The following is a 22,684-nucleotide window of genomic DNA, read 5'->3' as shown; positions in this document are numbered from 1 at the left end:
AAGAAGGAAAATTGTTTAAATTTAAATTCAAAAAATGCATACCAAGTTAAGTGATATGCAATCATAGTGGTGAATTTTGTATGATGAGATGATGAGTACATAGGTTGTTGAGTAATGCATTCCTTAAGAAGAGGTATGTATTCCTTAAGAATAAATGCACACTTAAAATGGAAATTATGTGTTTATTAAATGAAGACATGGCATGTAACATCACACCCTAGAGTGAAAGATGAAATTCTTGTGTTAGGATTTGAATGATAGCTTCCTAAAACCATAATGTTATTTAAAATTCATAGGTTTAGATAAATTATGCACATTATGCACACTATCCTTATGACTTTCAGGAAAATTGAGCATTAAAGAAAATGTGTTCCTTATTAGGGAAAAATGCACAACCTCAAGTAAAAAGGCATGCTTACCAATCTTAAGTGATCCATAACCAAACACCCCTAACATATCCTACTAATATAATTGAATATTAAGTGATCCACTATGTTGTTGATAATAGCTTGAACTTTTGGTTCTAGACTTGGTGTATGTGTATGTTAAGTATGCATATTTTGGTTAACTAATCATCCAATTGAAAATTGTGTACATTAGGTAAATTTTGAGGTCTAAAATAAGCCTCATAAGGAAAATAATAAATAATAGTTGAAATAATAAAATAAGAGTTATGAATTTTTAAAGGAGTTTTTTTTTTAATTGTATTTTATGTTGATCTCCTTAAAGGTTTACTGAAATGTAAAGTGCATATAGACATTATATGTGGAATTAAATTCCACATGAAATGAATACCCATTATGCAACTTTTGAGTAGTCACACAATGAAAGAAACATATTTTTTTCATATATTTTCAATTTTTTCAGTGTGGGTCTACTCAAAAGTATACATAGTGGGTCCTAATTGGATGTGGGATTTAATTCCACATCAAATAGGTGTCTACACTTGATAATTAAGTAAAAATACAAGGAGATAAGGCAGAAATACAATTTAAAAAGTAGTATTTTTCTTCTCCCTCTAAAAAATGTTTACCCTTAGAGATGACATCATCACCTTATATATTGCTGGTTTATTTAGAGTTGATTTTATTAATAAAAATTTTTGTTTGCAGGCCCATTTTATACCTCAAAATTTCCCTAATGGAGTGTCATCCAGACAAGGGTGATGACCATCCTTCTAATGCTAAAATATTGAGATAAGAAAATGACTAAATCCAACTTCATAGGTTCTTGTGGAAAAAGAGACTGATTAGAATAATTTTCATTCAAATTGTGAACCCTTTGTTATTTAGAAATCTAGGGAAATTATTAGGTTAGGGTTCATTAAATGATTTCTCTTAGATTGAAAAATTCTTGTGATATTATTATATTAATGTTATTTCCATCATCTAGACAAATGGAAAAATAAATAAAGATAATAGACACAAAAAGAGTAACGCCATATGTAGGCACTCTACTAGGGCAAAACCCCTAGGAAGGAGGAAACCCAGTGAAACTCTTCAAATAGTAGATTCAAACCAAGTTGAGATGACCACGACACTTGTTACCTAGAATGAGAACACCTTCCATCCATCAAGTTAGACTTGTTCAGAAATAACACATTTGGTAGTCCATTTCTTCATATGTAGTTCATCAAGATGCTCGCCCTTCCTTACACTTATGTGACTTCAGCTTCTTGCATTCATATAGAATTTCAATCTTGTGATCATAGAGAACTTTGATCCTGTAGTCATCTAATACTTCAGTCTTGTAGTCACATAAAACTTTGGTATTATAGTCACATAAAGCTTGAGTCCTACAATAACATGATGCCTAGACCCTATAGTCACCCAATACTTCATTGCCCTATAGATGATCTGAATTATCTTGACAATCATAACTTTTTTATCCTATAATTTATATCTTAACTTCTTGAAAACCCCTTGTTGGGTTGATTTCACTTTGGTATATATAGTTGTTTATGCCTATAAATTGAGGACAACTTGAATAATAGGAGAATCCAACTTATTGAAGATGAAGTTGGAACCAATTTAGAAGAGCTTAAGGCTGACTTGATGGAGGGAGGGTTTGACATGACAAAATAAATTTATTTTTCTGATACCATGAACCCAAGAAGGGTTTATTACATAATAAATTTGACTTTGACTCAACAAAAATCCTAGAGCACTCAATGGGTGCTTTTACCTATTGACCATTGACCCAAGCATGAAACCCATGCTTTAATAAGTCAATAAAAGTTTCATTTATAAATAATTTTGCTTTTCTTTCTTTTGATAAATACAGGACTCAAATACAATTATCAAGACCAACACTAGTTACATTCTTCAACACTCCTTCTTAATTAGGGTGGTCTTCATAATTACATACACATAAAGGTACATGGAAGATCTCAAAGTGATATGAACTATGAAGAGTTCTAGCACACACAGTGCTACAAATTAGATACCCGACCAGGGTACTCTAATCGGATGGGACTAAGGTGAACTCAAGATTTATCCTCTCTAGGTATCGTCAAGATTTTAAGCTCTATAAACAACCCAGGGATCTAGGTGTGTATCGAAGATTGGAGCTCCATGACCAACACTACCCTCCTTACTTCGGGATCTAGAAATCAACAAATATGTTGACCAAATTTCCTCCCAAGCATCTTGTTGCCACAAGATGCTTCATATCTCTTATCAACAAAATTAGATATATATCCAACAATCCAAGCATATTTCAAATGTTCAATCTTTATATGGAGAGATCCTACACAATCACAACCCCAATTAGCAATAAACTTTCAAATATATATACAAGAAAATACAAACCTTCGGGGTCCTCAATCATTATGATGATACTCATATCATTATCAAGTTATCGAATACAACTTGTTGGAATATTTCTTCTTTCACTTTTTCAATAGCACTATATATAGTCTCAGTACTCTTCAAGTCTTTTTCAAATTCATCTGTAGTAATTTCATTCAATCTTCGGTTTTATTCTTTCTTCATGGTATTTGTTATGACTGGCATAATATGCCCTCCCTCTTAACTTAGGGAGATAAAAAAATTCCTTCTTTTATAACAATGAAGAAACTTCAACCTTTTAAGGTTTCATGGCATCAAGGTCATCTTGATCATCATCATTCTTATAGCTTCCTTCATCATGCTCATCATTATGAACATCTTCAACATCTTGAAGACTATGTACTTGAAAAAACTTTAATAACAAGTAAAACCAAATAAAAACATATAGAAGCATGAAGTTAATTATATCAAATCAAGTTATTACTATGGAAGCACCAAAAGCATTTTAGACATTAAAATATGCTCAAAAATCGAGGTGCTTGGAATCACCAAAAATAGGTGCCAAATCGTAGATCTCGTCATTCTAATTCCGACGATCTTGAATCGCCTCAATCTGAAACCATATGTGAAAGTTATCATGTTCTGAAGTTTTTTCGCAACAAAAAAAATCAACTTGAAGGGTTGACTAGGCTGCTGACTGGGCAAGTTGTATGTTGACGTCAATAGATGACTAGGCAAGTGTAGTGTGTACTACAAGCCACTCCCATGAAGTCACATGGAAATATCGTACTGGTTGAGGTGTCACATTTTTATTGGCTAAAGGATTGTGAAGTGGGCCAATGATGAGGCACCACATGGCCTAATGGGAGGGCACCGAGTGGTCCTCAATTTTTGTGCCAAAAATTTATAAGGGTTGATAGGCCTTGGTAGGGTTTGACCCCTCACCCCCCACACAACAATCCAACGTTTTATTGTTATGCCATGCCTTTGGTTCTTAATATATGGTTTACATCGTTTATATTTGATTGTAACTCGTCCACACGTTGGGGGGGAAGGGTTGGGCCGATGGGCCTGCCCAATCGAACCTGGCCCCTAGTCATATACATTACCACAAGACCCACGACGAAATGATGAGAGGTGAAAGTGGAGGGGGTTGGGATTAGGCCTTTTCCCCTTGTTTCATGGTTCCATATGTAACCACATCACAGGGTATGGTGGAGGGTGTGAGCAGATAGGCCCTCACCCTCGGTTCTATCAGGCACCCATATGACTAGTAGCGACAGCTAAGCCGATGGGTGCAGGTGGTTAGGCCAACCCTCGACCATTTTAATGACACATTACCACGACCAATGGAGTGGGGGCTAAGTCGTGGGGGGGGGGTAAGCGGTTAGCCCATCCGCCAACCATATGTGGCCATGTGACCACCCTTAGGGGCTAAAAATTCAATGCTAAGATCTTATGGTGTGATTTTACCATTCAGAAAATTGCGCCAATTGCAATGGGCATTCCACTGGTCCCAAGGAAACTTTTCACTCTGCGGTTAGCGGAAAGGCAAATTTGGTCGCATAGTTAGCCAATTTTGCCAATTTTCTGGACAGATAGGAGGGAAGTGGAAGAAGGCCTAACTTGGTCATTATTCAAATTTTTTGAGCCCAAGAAGAGCCTACACAGTGTTATCAACTCAATGGAAGTGTTATTTTTGTGATTTGAGCACTGTAAGTTGGACATTTTGCAGAGCCAAGTCCTTTCGTGTTGCAGACAAAGATTGTGTTTCCATTTTTGAATCCATATGGAGACATTTTTTGGCATGGAAAGAGCCTAGACAAGGGTTTTCCATCCTTCTAGACACATCTGCAATAAATTATTGTTCATTAGAGTATCCATTTTCAGTATATTCTTAGTATGTTGGTGAGAAAAGACCCTTTTAACACTTCATTATGAAGCAGTTATTTTTGTGCGTTTTGATCTCAAAATGAGTACAAGGACTTGTTGCCACATTCAATGTGAGAGTCATTTTCCTTTTGTTGATATTATTTCTTTGTTAAAGGGAGTCAACCTGTGAGTGAGAGTTCTCTGAAGGAGAACATTTCTTTGTAGGAGAAATAAGTGCCACTCTAAAAGGAGGTTTACTCTATGAGTCAAAGATTTGTAATGTACTCTTTTTATTGCGAAGATAAATAAAGCAGCCTAGCCATTAGAGTAGGGCCCAAAGATGTATCCCAGGAGGGGTGAACTCCGTTATCACATGGTTGTTCATTTTTACCATGTTGGATTGCATATGATTTTGTTTAATCTTTAAGTTCATTAAAAACGTAACTATTCCCTAAGTTAACGTTTGAAGACCCAAATTTATCTTGCAAAGTGTCAGAGGACGATCAATTTCCATTCTTAGATCACGTGGTATTAGAGCAGGTTTTGACCAGATTGCAAGTATGGGTGAAATTTGCAGAATGAAAGGCTCCTAGAACTAGAAGAAACAAAATCTTCTCTCCAAGTGGAGAACATGGAACTAAGAAGATTGATCGAAGCAGTAGAGGATAAGGAGAAGAATTTGTGCCTAAAGTTGCATAATTTCATCGAAAATGAAACTGGGGAATGTTCAGCTACCAAAGCTTCCCCAAGGCTCAACAAGTTTGTGATCATGGGATGACTAATGTTTGTACCCTTTGTGAAATGAAGAACATTACTTATATGTTAAATCACAAGAGTGGTTTTCATGAATCCTCATCTATCACTTCATATACAAAAGAGAAGAAGGAGGAGATGGATAAGCTCCATGAAGAGGACAAAGAGTCTCAAGAAGAAAAGGAGGTAAAAGATACTTCTTGTTCAATTCATTCTATTAACAATGATCATGCTTCTTTTGCATTATTTTAGAAACATACCAAGAATATTGGTATGAAATTGTTGACCAAAATGGAGTACAATGGTAAGGGCCTTCGAATTCATAGTCATGGAATTTTTAATCCTATTGAGGTGAGACCGAAACCCCAACATGAAGGATTAGGCTATGTTAAAGAAGAAGTTGGAGAATTCTCCAAAAATGCAAATTCAAGGAATTCTTCAAGTGTGAAATTAGCGAAGAAAGAACCCTTGCAGGTTGAAGGAAAATCATGTCATGATGATGATGTTGATGGAAAAAAATCTCCAAAGGGAGAAAACCACTTCAAAGGAAGAATTAAGTCAAGTTCTCGTCGTCAATCATGTTCTCCTCGCCAAACTCATAATCCCAATGACCATCATAAAATATGTAAATGTCTTGATTATGGAAAGGATTTCTATGACTATAAATAACATGATGATTTGAATAAAATATTGTGGAATGTGTTTCCTTGCACTTTTTGTCATGCACCTAACTATTGTGTAGCGAAGTGCCAAAAAATGAAAGCATTAGTCAACAAAATGAATATGTCAATTAGAAGTGAGATCGGGAAGGAAAATCCTCTTCCAAGTTTAAAGACATTTTCGCCAATAAATGCTCACAAAAAAATTTGCACTCATTGCAATATAAGTGGTCATTGGATTGAGAAATGTTGGAAGCTACATCCACATCTTCATCCAAAGAAGGACAAATAGGTCATGAAATTACTTGAGAAAGAGAAGGGAAAAGAACATGCGAGGCACACCATACCCATCTCTGAAGCAGCTCCAAAAGAAAGCGAAATGTAGAAAGAAAACTCCCTAGCCTGGTTGGGTAAGAAATGGTTGGACTATTTGTCTAGTTAAACACTGCATTTATTTTGTATTCCACATGTTTCCTATCCCCATGGTAGGGTATTTTATAAAAGTGACATTGTGAATAAATCACTTATATGCAACAATTCTTTCTTTGGCATGTTATGTTATTTTGGCTTTGTTATTAAGACAATTTGTATGGGAATTTGAGAGTCAAATTCATGACATTTTGTAAAAGATGCATTTCCTTCATGAATATTGTGGTAAACATCCAAGACTTTGGGATGAGTAGTTGCATTAAATCTAGCATACCACAATCGTGTTAAGCACTCATCTATGCAAGTATTCCCATTTGAAGCTTGTTTGGGTTATTTGCCAAAGTCTCTTTTTTGTTTTATCTTTGGTAAATATTTTGCAATAGATTGGCATTGTGATGTGGAAAAAGCCAAGAATTTCATTGAACAAATGCAATTATTGCATCAAGGAGTGCAAGAGCGGCTTGAGAAAAGCAAAGCCGGGTATAAAGTAAGGCATGACAAGCATCGAGTTGATCATGATTTCCAAGTGGAAGATCAAGTTTGGTTGCATATTAGAAAGGGAAAAATTCAAGGTGAAGATTGTACAAGCTGCCAAGAATTGATGATCATGAAGAGAATGCTAATATTCCATCTATTGGATATTTTTCTCCTGAATATTTAGATGAGTTGTAGGGAGACTCAATTCTTGATAGAAGGATCAATATTGCTCGCAAAGGCAATGTGGAGTATCTTCAGGTGGGACTCAAAGCAACCAATCCAAGTAAAGGAAGATGGATTGAGATCAGGAAAGTGAGGAAGTTTTACTCTCCCTTAATTGCTGAGTAAAAATAGGCTTTTGGTGGTCCAAAATCTTCCTAGTGGGGAGGCATGATCAGGGATCAAAATATGCTCAAAAACTAAAGAGCTCAGAATCACCCAAAACTAGTTCCAAATCATATATCTCATCATTATGGTTCCAATGATGATTGAATCGCCTCAATCTGACACTGTATTAGAAAGTTATCGTGTTCTAAAGTTTTTTCCCAACAACAAAAAAAGTCAACTTGTAGGGTTGGCTAGGTTACTGACTGGGAAGGCCATATGCTAACGTCAGTAGCTAGCTAGGTAGCATCTTGGGAGGTATGGGCCAAAAATGTGAATCCATGTGTAGTACCATGGTGGTTGAGGTGTCGCATTGTTATTGGCTAAAGGGTTGTGAAGTGGTCCAATGATGAGGCACCATGTGGCCCAATGGGAGGGCTTCATGTCGTCCTCGGTTTTCACTCCAAAATTTATAAGGTCCGACAAGCCTCAGTAGGGTTTGACCCCTCCTCCTGCCACACAACATTCAAACATTTTACCAATACGCCATGACTTTAGTTCTTAATATATGATTTGTTTATATTCAAATACAATTTGTTGGCACATTAGGGGGGAGTAATCGGGCTGGTGGGCTCGCCTGACTGGGCCTAGTCCCTAGTCATATACATTACACATGACCCATGAAGGAAAAAAGAGAGGTGAAAGTGGAGGGGGTGGAGATTAGGCCCCGACCCCAGTTCCATGGTTCCACATGTGACCACAACACATGGTAGCGCAAAGGGGACAGGCGGATAAGCCCTGACCCCCAGTTTTATCAAACACCCATATGACTAGTGGTGAGAGCTAAGCTAGCGAGGGCACGCTGTTAGTCTAACCCAAAGCCCTATTAATGACACATGACCATGACCAACGGAGTGAGGCCACGCGATTAGCCCAACCCTCGACCATATGTGGTCATGTGACCACCCTTAGGGGCTAAAAATTTGGCACGAAGGCCTTATTGCGTGATTTAATTGTTTGGGAAATTGCACCAATTGTGGTAGGAATTCTTCCAATCCCAGGAAAATTATCTCTTGATGGATAGCGAAAAGGCATATTTCATCACAGAGTTAGCCAATTTTTCCAATTTGCAGGACAAATAGCAGGGGAGTGGAAAGAAGCCTAACTTGGTCATTCTTCATCTTTTTTGAGCCTTAGAAGAGCCTACACATGGGTTTTTGGGTGTTCTGAACTCAATGGAAGTGTTATTTATTTTATTTTTTTTAGCACTGTAAGTTGGACATTTTATAGAGCCAAGTCCTTTTGTGTTGCAGAGAAAGATTGTGTTTGGCTTTTTGAAGCCATATGGAGATCTTTTTTTAGCATGGAAAGAGCCTAGACAGGGGTTTTCCATCCTTCAAGATGGATATACAATAGTTGTTTCTTCATTACAGTAACCATTTTTAGTCTATTCTTAGTATGTTGGTGAGAAAAGACCATTTTAACACTTCATTATGTATAAGTTGTTTTTGTGATTTTTGATCTGAGAATGAGTACAAGGACCTGTTGCCACATTCAATGTGAGAGCCCTTTTCTTTTGTTACTATAATTTCTTTGATAAAGGGATTCCAATTGTGAGTGAGATTTCTCTAAAGGAGAATGTTTCTTTGTAGTATAAACAAGTACCACTCTAGAAGGAGGTTTATTCTATGAGTCAAATATTTGTAATGTACTCTTTTTATTGCTAAGATGAATAAAGCAGCCTAGCCATTGGAGACGGCCCTGATGATGTAGCTCAGGAGGGGTGAACTCCATTATCATATGGTTCTTAATTTTTACCATGTTAGATTTCATATGATTTTGTTTCATCTTTAAGTTCATTGAAAATTTACCCAATACACAGTTGTAAAAGTTGCAAACTAAGTTAACGTTTAAAGACCCAAATTTATCTTGCAAAGTGTCAGAGGACGATCAATTACCATTTTCAAATAATTTTTTTATAAAATCAGAGAAAATTCAACCTTTCAAGGCTTCATGGCATCAAGGTCATCTTAATCATCATCATTCTTATAGCTTCCTTCAACATCTTAAAGATTATATACCTGCAAAAACTTTAATGGAAAGTACAACCAAATACAAACAAACAAAAGCATGAATTTAACTATACCAAAATCAGGTTATTACTATGGAAACACCAAAAACATTTTAGACATCAAATACCTAAACCTAGTTAGGTTCATAATCAACAAGAGACAAATATTTCTACATACTAGACTACAACTTCTTGATAGGGTTTTGTCATAAAACCTAGACTTCATCTTCGAGACATAAACCCTTAGATATCAACAATTCAATCAAATAACAATCTATTCATAATGTTATACATCTAAGATTTGAACAATATGCTTTTAGAATTACATGTTAGACTCTACTAGGATTTGTTGCTAGCCCTATATTTTATCATCAAAGCTAAATCTTGTCCTAGAATATCAATCTCTACTAGGCTTTTCACTAAAAAACCTAGATTTCACAAACTAAAATATGAGTGTTAACAATTAAGTTAGCATACTTTCATATACATATCTAGGATGCACTAGGATTTCACAACAATATCTACTAGGTAAACTCAAGATACACATCTCGAACAATTATTGACCAGGCTAGTATTTCAATCAAATAGATGATTATACACCTAGGTTTTCATTTAGACATTAACAACAAACCCTAAAGAACTTGGGTTTTTACCGTAACATTAACAAAACCATAAAATTCAAAAGAATAGGATTTCACTATATGTTCTAGACTTTATCAATAAACACTAAGAAGACTATGGTTTCATAATCAACATTAGCATTCCCTTAATAATAGTCTAGGGTTTTACAAGAATGATCAAACATCAAGAGATAGTATAATGAGGGTAGATTCAATCTAATGATTAATCACCCTAACAAGAATATTTATGATTAAAAAACCTAGACATAAAAGAGTTAGTAATGTAGAACAAACTTTTAAAATGACCACACCTTGTAATATGAAGAAGATTTACTATAAATATTTATACATACCTTGAATTAATCCTTTTACCAACCTGATAATTTTAATGAAGGGGTCTCTTTGAAGCATTTTCATCTCCTTGTTTGTCAAATTGTGCGATAAGGATTTTATTTACCAAGTCACCATATCTGCAATATTTCTCGACATGTACTAACAAGAATATAGTAGAAAAAAACCCAAGAATAAATTACCTTGAATGAATTCAGAGAGAGTCTAACTAGTTCTAGAGGATTTATGTCAAAATTTAAATATCATACAATTATATTTTTGATAAGGAATGGTCATACACCTCTAGATCTTAGATATCATGATTTAGAGATTCATCGAGGGAACAATAAAATAAGATGTACTATCTAGGGTCTACAATCCCTAAATAACTAGACAACCCTTAAAGTCATATACGTATCCAAGATCTTAAAACATGATATACATACCTCAAAATTGCACACCTTTGATTTGATGATCCATTGGACTTGTTGTTACAACTGCATACATATTTTTTAGATAACTAAAAACATAAAGAGTAGTAATACTACTTAATTGATGAAGACTTTGAACTGGTCCTAAGATATTTCCTACCCTTTTATTGATTGTAGTAAATTGATCTTGTTATTTTTTCCCAAGTAGACTTGACTCATATTGATATATACTTCTTCTTTTCAATAATATGCATCATCTATAAGATATGTAGACCTTAACACTTAATGATCTTCAGTATTTGCTAGGTACAAATATTGTTATCAGGTCATCTTTTTAGGTCATTGTAGAAGCTTGGATCCTATATTTATATGCCCAGATTCTCATCCTTTAATCACTGTGGTTTCAATTTCTTTTACAACGGGTATTCCAAATGATATTTTCTCTTTGTTAAAAGGAGATATCATAGATTTTACTTTGGTCACCAACAAAACTATGAATGCCCATGTTCTTGGTTTCATTTTTAGCTTCTCCAAAGATTACGACTTAGTAATAGTCCTTCAAAATAACACTTGATGTTCTTTGTTGTTGGTTGCCTAGAGCTTCCTTTAAATCTACAATGATACTAATTAAACTTGGATTCAATAACCCATAATTATGCACGAGCTTCTGAATTTTTGGATCTTTGAAATTAGAGAATTCAGATTCCTTTTGTAGACCTTATTATTTAATGCCTAGAACTATGTTTTTCTCTCCTGAGGAGCTCAGTCCTTTATAAACTATATAATTATCCTTTTAGTCTTAGAGGAAAGAGCCACTAAGTTCTTCTAAACTCTTCAAATTCTTATATCAAGTCTGTGACCTTGTTGCTATGGTTAGGCTTATGACTGAGTCCATAATTTGTTTTATTTACTTCTAGGAACTCAATCTTAGGAAACTCTTCTTTTCTATCTAGTCTTGAAACCTTTTGTTACTGCCCTTTGTAAAAGTCTTTAGCTATGATACCATGTTGAGAAATATAGGGCAGTGATTAGGTTAGGATTCGATTGTCACTGCGACAATGACCCTTCAAAAAAATTTCCTATGTCGATTTTGGAGCCTACGCTAATTGTTGTTTCAACCCCCCTTGTGTATTCATGTGGTTTGATTTGTTATTTGTGTAATTTCTGCTAGTGTCACACCCTCCTAAGTCAATGTTTCTCAAGTGTCATCACTTAACCATTAGAAGTGTTTGAGTTGTAAGTGTATAATTAAGTGAACTCACGGTCTACCTTCACTTAGAAACTTGCCTTCTTGCCATGCACACACTTAAAAGGCACAAAAAAACAAGAAAATCACTCATAAAATCTAAAAGCACACTTTAAGTTGACGAAGACATGCTCTTGAGGTGAGCACACTCCTTCAGGTTGAAGAAGTGCACCCTACCTGGGCACATTCATTCAGAATGAGCGAGGGTGCCCTATCTAGGTGCACTCCTTCGTGTCGAAGACATGCGCCCTTTCAAGTTTCATGCATGAGCGAACTTATTACATGAGGGTGAACTCCTGGAAAATAGGATTCCCCTTAACTCCTCTTAACTAACCTTTCATGTGACGACAAGTGGCACTGATGCATGAGTCAGTTTTGCATGTTAATTTTTTTAAATAAAATTAGTTAATCATTTTTTCCATAATCATTTCATTTGATTTAAGCACAAAACTGGGGAATCAAGAAGCTCTTCATCAACGAGTGCATCAAGTAAGTTTGCATGTTTAATATTTTCATTATTTTTCATCATTTCACTGCCAAATCTTGCTTTTCTTGTTGTCGATCTCTTATTTTCCAGTTTGTTTGTTGGCGTTTTGCCAAATCTCCATTTTGGAAGTGTTAAACCATTGTCACATGCAAGAAACTCTCCACATTATTAAAACCCTTCATCTTCCACCATGCATGCGAAAAAAATTGTAAAGCCTTGCAAATCATTATCCTCCTCATCTTAGCATCAAATCCTATTGATAGAACATGTTTATGAGATTTTTACAAGAAGAGTGTACTTCCTCAATTCAAAGCTCCTTCACCCTTGAAAACTACGCCATGTGTGACCATGTTTTCTTCTTGAGCGCATGGGCACATCATGAAGGCATAAAGCCTTTCCCTTTAACCCTTCAGAGTGAAAAAGTGTGCCCTCTTTTCCGGCATAGATCTTTTCCCTTTGACCCTTCGGAGTGCGACAATGAGCTCTCTCTACCTTAGAGCGCATAAGCACATCACGAAGGCACAAAGAATCACTCATTCAACCCTTCAACGCGCGAAAGTACACCCTCCTTTTCCCTGAGCACATAGGTGCACTTTGAAGACCCAAAACTTTGTTTCCCTCATCTTTCATCCCTTCAGAGTGCAACAATGCACCCTCCTTGTATTCTTAGGTGCACAGACACATAGGGAAGACCTGAAGGCCCATTTTACCATTCATTTGACCTTGAAGGCCCTATTTCTTAAGCGCATAAGCGTAGTGCGGAGCCTCGAATGACCATGCATGTCCCCTTCATGCTTTGAAAGCGTGCCCACCTAGTTTGCATTTGTATTTTTGTTTGCATGCAAGTTATTTTTTGTTTTCTTTCATAGATTTTCATGATATATCATCTGTGATGGCTCTTTGAATGTGATTTATAAGGATTGTTGTGTAGCTAATTGTTTTAAGCTTATCTTGTTGTTATGATTGTGATTCCACAAACATGTGTATGTGCTACAAGTGTTGCCACTATGTCATCATCTGTTGGAGACATACCATCTCGTAAAGTGGCCTCTAAATAGCTTTTAGAAGCAAGCATTGATGAACCTATTGTTGGAAAGTTCGAATTTTTTGTCTAGCTAGTGGAAGTAAGTGTGTTGGCTTTGATGTCAATAGTCATGCTAGGAGATCAAGTTGGGTAGTTGGCATTGCCTGACATTCAGAAAGTGTGTTGGCATTGATGTCAACCATATTAGCATGGATGTATATGTTAGCATGAAGTTTGGCAAGACAATATTGATGTCCACTAGGCTAGCTATGATAGCATCAAATGCTAGCATTGATGTGCTTATTGTATCAAGCTCAGGGGGAGTCCTATTGTGGCTGCAGTTTCTTGTAGAGAATCATCATAGTAGCAGAATTATTAAAGAATCCATAAAACGATGGATATGATGGTTGGGAGTCCCAAAATCTGGAAGTGATTATGCCTCAATATATGAACTCAAATACTCTTGGAGTTAGCAAAGTTGGTTAGTGCTCGAAAATATCTTTCCAACGGTATGTGGAAGTCCATAAATGGAAATCGAGATCAAAAGTCATTGATAGCATAAGTAAGGATCTTGGAGTCCTTAGAAGTAGGTTGAATTTCAGAACCAAGGAAGCAGGTCGAATTTCAGAACTGGGAAGCAGGTTGAAATTCAGAACTTGGGAAGCAGGCCAAATTTTAGAGGGTCAAAATTTCAGGACCTCAGAGGGTCAGAATCTCAGAAGGCCGAAATATCAGAAGGTCAAAATATCGGAATTTCAAAAATCAGAAGGTCGTTATTGGAGGGTTGGAATTTCGGGACCTCAGAGGGTCAGAATCTCGAAAGGCCGAAATGTCAGAAGGTTGAAATATCAAATGTTTATTTAAAAACAAACCTGAGATAGCATGGAACTAGGGAAGTAGATTGAAATTAGAACTTCAAAACTTTGGGACTTTGGAACCTCTGAATATCAGAACCTCGAAAGTTCACAACCTCAGAACTTCGGGATTTCGTAACTTCTTATAAATTGAATTCTTTAAAAAGCATTAAGGGTTGTGGGGAGCAGGGATTTATGAAGGAAATCATTTGAGAAACCAAAGAACCAGGGACCTTTTCTCTCTCCTCGGACAGGACACATGGCAGTGGCCAATTGGCCCTTAGGAGTTGACATTGGCAAGTGACATCAGTATGACATGGCTATACAAAGGACATGTGGTAGTCAGATTCAACATTATTGAGTGGCCTAATGGGGAAAATCCTGGTGACATGTGTCAACACTAAGGAGACGCTACATGGGATTGATGACGAGAGCATAATGTCATCCTAAAAGCATATTAGTAGTCAGGGATTTCGTAACTCCTCCATAATTGCATTTCGAGAAAGATTCAATATAGGGAGCTATGATTTTGTTGGCATCTAGTCATGGAGACCAAAGAACAAGCGCGTAGAGCAAGGATTAGAACCTAAGTGGAGATGCAACGTGGGTATTTCGGAGGTCAGAGATTTCACAACTCCACTCTAATTGAAATGCAATAAATCTACGATACCAGGGGCTTCTAATGTTGTTGGAACTTGGTCATGGATCCCAAAGAACCAAAGGCATAGTGAAGGGTTTAGCTCTTAAGTGCTATGGAGATGCCACGTGAGCATATCGGAGGTCAGAGATTTTGTAAAACCTCCGTAACTGCAATTTGAAGAAATTTATGATACAGGAAGCTCCAATGTTGTTGACTTTTGGTTGTGGAGCCCAAAGAGCCAAGGGTGTAGAGTGAAGACACAAGGATATAGGCCCTCGACAGGATCCTGAAGGGTTTATCACCTAAGTGCTATGCCATCGGTCACAACACCTAGTCCTATGGTGAAAAATAATAAGAGGCTAAGAAAAAGGGGGAAAAAGGGGCTAAAGGCAAGGCTCAAAATTTTCAGATTTCGTAATATCCTACCTTAATAAAGTTACAATGTGTGGGGATCTACGATTGTATTACAAAGGTGTATGAAGCCGCTGGTCATAGCACATGGTAATATGGTGGGAAAACAATAAGAGGCGAAGAAAAAGGGGCTCAAGGCCAAGCTCGAAATCTCACGATTTCGTAACATTCTGCCTTAATAAAGTTATGAAATGTGTGGCTTTAAGATTGTAGCACAGAGGTGTATGAAGGATGAATGAGTCAGCAGATGAGTGTAAATCCACATAGAAGAGTTGGTGTCACGGGAGTAATGGCGACTATAGAAATCACCGAGTCAAGGCAACAAGGACCATGATTTCACAGATGCTTTAATGAACTCAATAGCAATTATCGTGGGTAGGAGACAAAGATAGAGAGGATCATGATTTGTAGAATCTTGACTCCAGAACAGGAACACTTGAGATTTCTTGCACACTACAAGGAGTCTGTCATGAGGTAAGACAAGCCATCTACAATCTTGCTTCCGCGCTTCATTGAATGAAATGAAGATTAGAGCCTCTGAGATATGATATTTATTCACAGAAAGGATAAGAGCCTTTTATGGAGTGTGCAGACTGAGTGAAGATTTATGTCTCAATATGCAGACACTTAGGTTCCCATCCTCATGTTTAACGCAAAAAAAATTAGTGAGTGAACAAAGCCCAGTCTATGATTTAATGTTGCAGTGATAGAATTCAAGCAAGGGACGCAAAAAAATGAAGGAGAAGTTATGCAATAGTACACTCAGGCAATGTGAATGGAAGAGTGATGCCTGATAGGGACAACATCGATCACTATGTTTCAGTGAAACAAAACACAAGATTGCAGTTAAGAAACTGGGGAGCAACATTGTTTCTAGTTAGTTGTGAGGAGAGCTCTGTGTGTGTGTGTGCATTGTTGTGTGAGGCCAAGTGAGCCTATGCTGCAAAGAAGAGGATGAGAGTGCCTATGCATGGGAAAGATACCTCAAGAGAGCCTATGTTGTTGTGTGAGAGGTTGAGAGAGCCTGTGGAATAGAAGAGGGTCGAGAGCAGAGCATAATCTATGGAGCATGATCTGTGTGGAGAGATATGAGTGTGAGTGCACTGCTAAGAAGAGGTCATGTGTGCCTAAGTAGAAAGAGAAGGCTAAGAGTAGAGATTCCGTGTGAGTATGTTGCTGCAGAGTGGGAAAAATGTAGAGAGTGATGTGTATTAGTGTAGATTTTCGATCAGAACATCAAGATGCTACATAGTGTGTAGAGGACAGATAAGTTGCATGGGCTAAGGGATGAGGAGAAAAACAAGTTGAAAATAGGAAGAGAGGCTACTAATTACAGTGAGCAGTAAGTTTTCTTTTGAGTGTGGGTTGGAGTCTGCATAAAAGAAGTTGGTGCTTCTATCTCTAGTCGGTGTCTAAGAAGGCTTGGAGGTTGGTTCCTCCTGCAAGTGGGTGCTTTCATAAAAACAAGGAGCTGCAAGTTGGTGCTTGCAACAAATCCATGTAGTTGGTGCTTTAGATGGTGCTTTTGGTAGGTTGATCAGGTGTGTGTAAAAGAAAGAAGTTGGTGCTTCCTGCTAGTGGGTGATAGCAAACAATTAAAGGGAGTTGGTGCTTCCTATGAGTGGTGGCTCACAAACAGATTGATGTAATAGAGTAGATGCTCTCATTTTTACATCAATAACAACAACAAGCTTTGGTGGTTTTTTCCCGGAAGGGTTTCCACGTTAAACCTCCTTGTCTCATTTGTTTGCTTCTTATGGTGTGTATGCTTGTATTGGTTGACATTGTTGTTTTTATGAATTGTTAATGGTTGCTCTCATATAATGAATGCCAAGTTTGAATTAGTAAATATAAATTGGCATAAAAGTTAAAATTAGCCTTAATAATGATTCACCCTCCCCAATATTAACATTGTTTCTAAAAATTAGTATCAGATCCAAGTTCCTTAAGGAATAGCTTAATCGCTAGAAGGTAGATCAAAGGGAAACAATGGCTAATTAAGTTTGGCTAACAATAGGAGTTCCATTTTTAAATGGATCAGACTATGAGCTCTAGAAGATTAGAATGGAACCATATTTAATGGTAATCAATGAAGGAATTTGGTTGTTTATGATATATGGAGAGAGGAATGAGTTCAATAAAGAAGCCAAGGAAATCATCATGAAAGGGTTGTCTAAGCCAGATGTTGATAAAGTGAGGCATTGTGAGTCAACAAAGGAAATGTTGGACAAATTGCAATGTCTATATGGAGGAGAAATCTACACATCTCAAGAGGAGGTTGAAGAACCTTGATGCTCAAGTAATGAAATAGAACATGTAGCTGTTGTTGATAAGAGAAGAAAGAAAAGGACATAGACATCTTAAAGGAAAGATGCTCAAAATATTGAAGATCCTTATTCCAATAAGGAAGTTTCTACCCATCACTCTTGAGTTGATGATGATGAAGAATCAAATGAAAGGCCATGTTTCTCAGGAGGTAAGCTATTTATTTGTAATAAATGTAAAGAAATAAGTCATTCATTATCTAGTTGTTCATGTGAATCACTTGAAGGTAGAGATAGTCATGCATATAGTAGTAGTAATAAAGATATACCCACTTTAGTAGCAATATCAAATGAGGGATCCTATGAAAAGGAAGAGAGTATATCCTGTGAAGAAACTAGAGGTATCACTGGAAGTGATGAAGATGGAATACTCCTCATACTTGTGGAAGATTCCATAGACACAAAGATGTGTTTAGGTCTTTGTGGTGACTAAGCTAGCACCTCTAATAATGAAGAAAAGGGTCTAGATGAAAGGATCTATTTTAGGAGGAAGTTTATCTTTGCTCTAAAATAGATCAAGGAGCTATCATAAGAAAATCTCAATAAAAAGGAGTAGTTGCACGAGTATGAGCATAAGAATGAGAAGTTTAGCAAAACAACAGTTGAACTAAATACTCAACAAGAAGAGGCTAGAAAACTGAATGGGAGGCTAACCATTCAACTAGATGAAAGAGAATCTCATTGTGAAAGACTACAAGCTGAAGTAGTCTCATTGAGACAAGAGTTGGAGAAACCAAATAAAGAGTTGTCTCGATACCAGAAGCTTGAGGGGAGAACAAAGGATTTGAATGAGATGTTTTTTAAGCAGAGATCCCCTCTCATCAAGGCTAGTTTGGGTTTCAAAGAAGATACAAAATGGTAATTCAAGGTTCCAACAACAACAGAGGAAACAAAGTTATTGAAATTCAACAACACAAAGGAAAGAAGCTGTAGTAAGAGAAGAAAATGAAGCAACAAAATGGTAAGAAACAACAAACATAGTTACTGATAAAATGAGAACTATTACCTTAAAACGGGTACTCGAGCCCCCAAAATCACCAAAAAACATGAAAAAAACCCAAAAATAAAAGTGCTCATTCTGCATCACCATTTTTTTCAGAGTAAATTTTCAAAGTTCGTTAAAAGAATGGAAGAAATACCAGAAATATCTCTCCCCCCAGCACTTCCAGGAAAAGCAACACTCTCTCTGGCAGAACGAGGGTTAGTAGGGCAGTTTACTGGGTTGTGGCCATCACCCAAGGCTGTGCAAAACTGGGTAGAAAGAAACTAGGCTACAACAATATCAGGGAAGATCTCAATCATATTCTATGGCAGAGGATACTACACCTTCCATTTCGAAACCAAAGAGGATCGTGATCTGATATTCAAGAACGACCCATATTTTATAGATACAAACGGACTGTATTTGAACGGATGGACACTAGAATTTGATCCAGAAATGGACGTCCCAAATGCTGTTCAAGTATGGGTAAGATTGCCAAATCTGCCTCTCCACTGATGGGGAGATGATTCAGTTAAAGAAATAGGAAACGCAGTTGGGAAATACATAGACAGATGTGAGCCTAAAGAAAACATGCATGCATGCGCCCGAATCTACCTGGAAGTAGATCTAGACAAAGGCCTCCCTGAAGCAATCAAAATAAAAGTGGATCAGTGGACGCATATACAACGGCTGGAATATGAGAAAATCCCTTTCAAATGCAAGGTATGTCATGAATATGGTCATTTTGCAAACAGATGTACAAAAAATAGAGAAAATGAAAATGAAAAGATTGAGGATCTGGAAAATAAATGGGAATAGGTCAAACGAAAGAAGACAACCATTAAAAAACTAGTCCAACCCTCCTCTCAGCCCTCATAATCTTCTTAAGCCCTCTCCCTCTCTCCAAAAGCAAATTTAGTTAGTCACAACCACTTTGACCCTCTGCTTTCATCAAATCCCCCATCTCCTGGAGCCAAATCTAGATCTAGAACCCCGTGCTCTCCAACCCAGCAGTCCCCCCATTCCCCCAGAGACTCATTTCACCTCTCTCCCCCCCCCCAGTAGACAGGATATTAACCAGAAAAAACGCAAAAGAAGCATATCCAAATGTAGAAAACCAAAAAAAAGTTGGAAGAAATACAAATAAAGAAGGGATGAAGCAGCAACAAAAGAAATGGCCTAGGAACACAACAGCCCATGGACACTTATCTACGGAAAAGTACAGGAAATATGGAGAAAAGCCAACACAAGGGGAAAGGATCCATGCACCACCCAATAAGTAAATAATGATAATAGTCTCCTGGAACTGCAGAGGAATGGGCACCCCTATTAAGGAAAATGTAACAAGAGACATTTTGACAAATGAGAACCTAGATATCCTTATGATCCAGGAGACAAAAGTAAACAACCAAGAATCGAAAAATCTTAAAAAAAAGTTCAGAAAATATTAAGGGGAAGCAATCCAGGCAACTAGAGCATCAGGAGGCATATGCACAATCTGGAAAAAAGAAAGATGGGAATTAATAGGGAAGAAAGCATGGAAGCACTGGATACTAACGGATCTTAGGAGGATCAACACAGAAGAGAAATACAGGATGATAAATATATATGCCCCCAACCACTATAAGGAGAAAGAACAATGTTGGGCAACAATAAAGGAAGTATTACAAGAAACTCAAGATGGAAAAATAATTTTAGGAGGAGATTTAAATCTGGTTAGAATCACAGAGGAAAATTTTGGAGGAAACTTTCACGTGGACCCATCGAAAAGCTCTTTAGAAGGAATAATGAAACAGTATAGCCTTCTCGATATCCATCCAAACAATGGAAAATATACCTGGAATAACAAGAGAGTAGGTAAAAGTAACATAAAAGAAAGACTGGACAGAATACTGATCCAAGACAACATAGCAACACTGTACAGTTTTATCAAATCCAAAAATCATTCACACCACAGCCTCTTATCATAAAACCATTGTAATAGCAATGGGAAAAATGGAAAACCAAGGCCCACTCCCGTTCAGGCACAACTCAATCTGGGACAACAGCATAGAAATCAGCGAGTTAGTGAAAGCAGCATGGGCACTAAGAATATCAGGCTCACCACAGTACATATTGGAGACAAAATTAAAAAATGTAAGAATCAAGCTAAAGGAATGGGCAAGGGTAAATGAAAAAAAAAAGAAAAAAAAAGAGTTACAATAGAAAATGGACAGCTTGCAGGCTAAAAAAGAAAGTAAAGAAGAAAGCAAGCAAGACTACCTTAAAGAGAAAGAAATTTTCTAGGAGATATACAGAGAAAATATGAAAGAGGAGGAAGAGGCAAGACTGAAATCTAGAAACCTCTGGCTTAAGGCAGGGGATAAGAATACGACCTTTTTTCACAACAGTATGAAAGTCAGAAGAGCTAGAAATCAGATAGAAAAAATACAAGTGGAAAATCAAGAAATTAAAGGAGCAGAAGAAATAAAAAAAGCAGCCCACAAGCACTTCAAAAATTTACGGTCAGTAACAGAGGAAACAACTGAATATGAATAAATTTTGCAGCATACAAAGAAGAAAATTCAAAAAGAACAAAACAAAGACATGTGTAAGGACCTCACAGAAGAAGAAATTGTGGAGGCCATTTGGAGCCTGCATCCAGACAAAGTGCCTGGGCCATATGGATTCACAATAGCCTTCTACAAAAATCATTGGAATACAATAAGAAAGGATTTCTTAAGAATGGAAAAGAATGTATTTAAAAAAAGAAAAAAGAAAATGGGAGGCCATACAAGATCGTCCTATCTTGTTTTGGTTCCAAAGGAAGCAAACGCATCCACCTTCAATAGGTTCAAACCCATTTCTCTGTGCAATTCCTCCTACAAGATAATAACAAAAATAGTGGCAAACAGAATAAAGAAAGTGCTAAACTTAATCATCTCAGAAAATCAAGGAGGGTTTGTCCCAAACAGACAAATCATTAACAATGTCATCATAGTATAGGAGGTTGTCCACTCTAGTATCTTGAAGCAAGAAAAAGGTATGATAATCAAACTAGATATGGCAAACGCTTTCGATAGAGTCAGCCACTCATATTTACTGGTTGTACTTCAGAAACTGGGCTTCTCAAAAGAAATAATAGAAGTGATACAAGAATGCATATCCACTCCTTGGATAGCCCCTCTCATCAATGGAAGACCAAGTGAATTTTTTCAAAGCACAAGAGGCCTCAGGCAAGCCTGCCCGCTATCACCATGTCTATATATAATAATGGCAGAAACTCTAAGTAGAGCATTGGAAACTCAGAGGAAAGAAAGAACTATCATAGGACTGAGGATAGCAAAAGGAATAAAGACCATAAATCACTCCTTGTTTGCAAATGATGCAATGCTGATGGGAGGAGCATCAACAATAATAGCAAGGTTCAAAAAAATAATGGATGCATTTCTACAGGTGTCAGGAGGACTTTTGAATAATACAAAATGCAGGATCTATGGGTGGAACATTCCATCACGAACTATGAAAAGAATTTCCAAAATCATGGAAATACCAGCTCAAGAAAATTGGAGTCACTTCCTCTATCTGGGATTACCAATATCAAAAGAGATCATGAAAGTAGAAATATGGAAAAAACAAATTGGGAAAATGCGAGACAAGATAAAGAACTGGGGAATGATGTGGTTAAATATGGCTGGAAGGGTGATATTAATTAAGACCCTCCTTGTTGCATTACCAATATATCAATATGCACTAATCATGGCACCAGCCAGTGCCCACAAGCAGATGGAATTAATTCTAAAAACTTTTCTTTGGTAGGGAGGGAAGCAGGAAAACAAAAAATTTAGTCTCGTGAGGTGGGAACAAGTAGTGCTACCATATGAACAAGGAGGATTGTCTATTCGGCTGCCTAGGCTCATGAATGCAACCCTAGGAATGAAAATTGCTTGGAGGCTCATAATAGGTAATGAGAGCTGGTGGA

Source organism: Pinus tabuliformis, chromosome 9 (assembly GCF_031772625.1).
Source record: "Pinus tabuliformis cultivar Carrire ecotype Pingquan chromosome 9, CPIR1, whole genome shotgun sequence".
Taxonomy (NCBI): Eukaryota; Viridiplantae; Streptophyta; class Pinopsida; order Pinales; family Pinaceae; genus Pinus; species Pinus tabuliformis.
Note: the sequence above shows the minus strand (reverse complement) of the source record.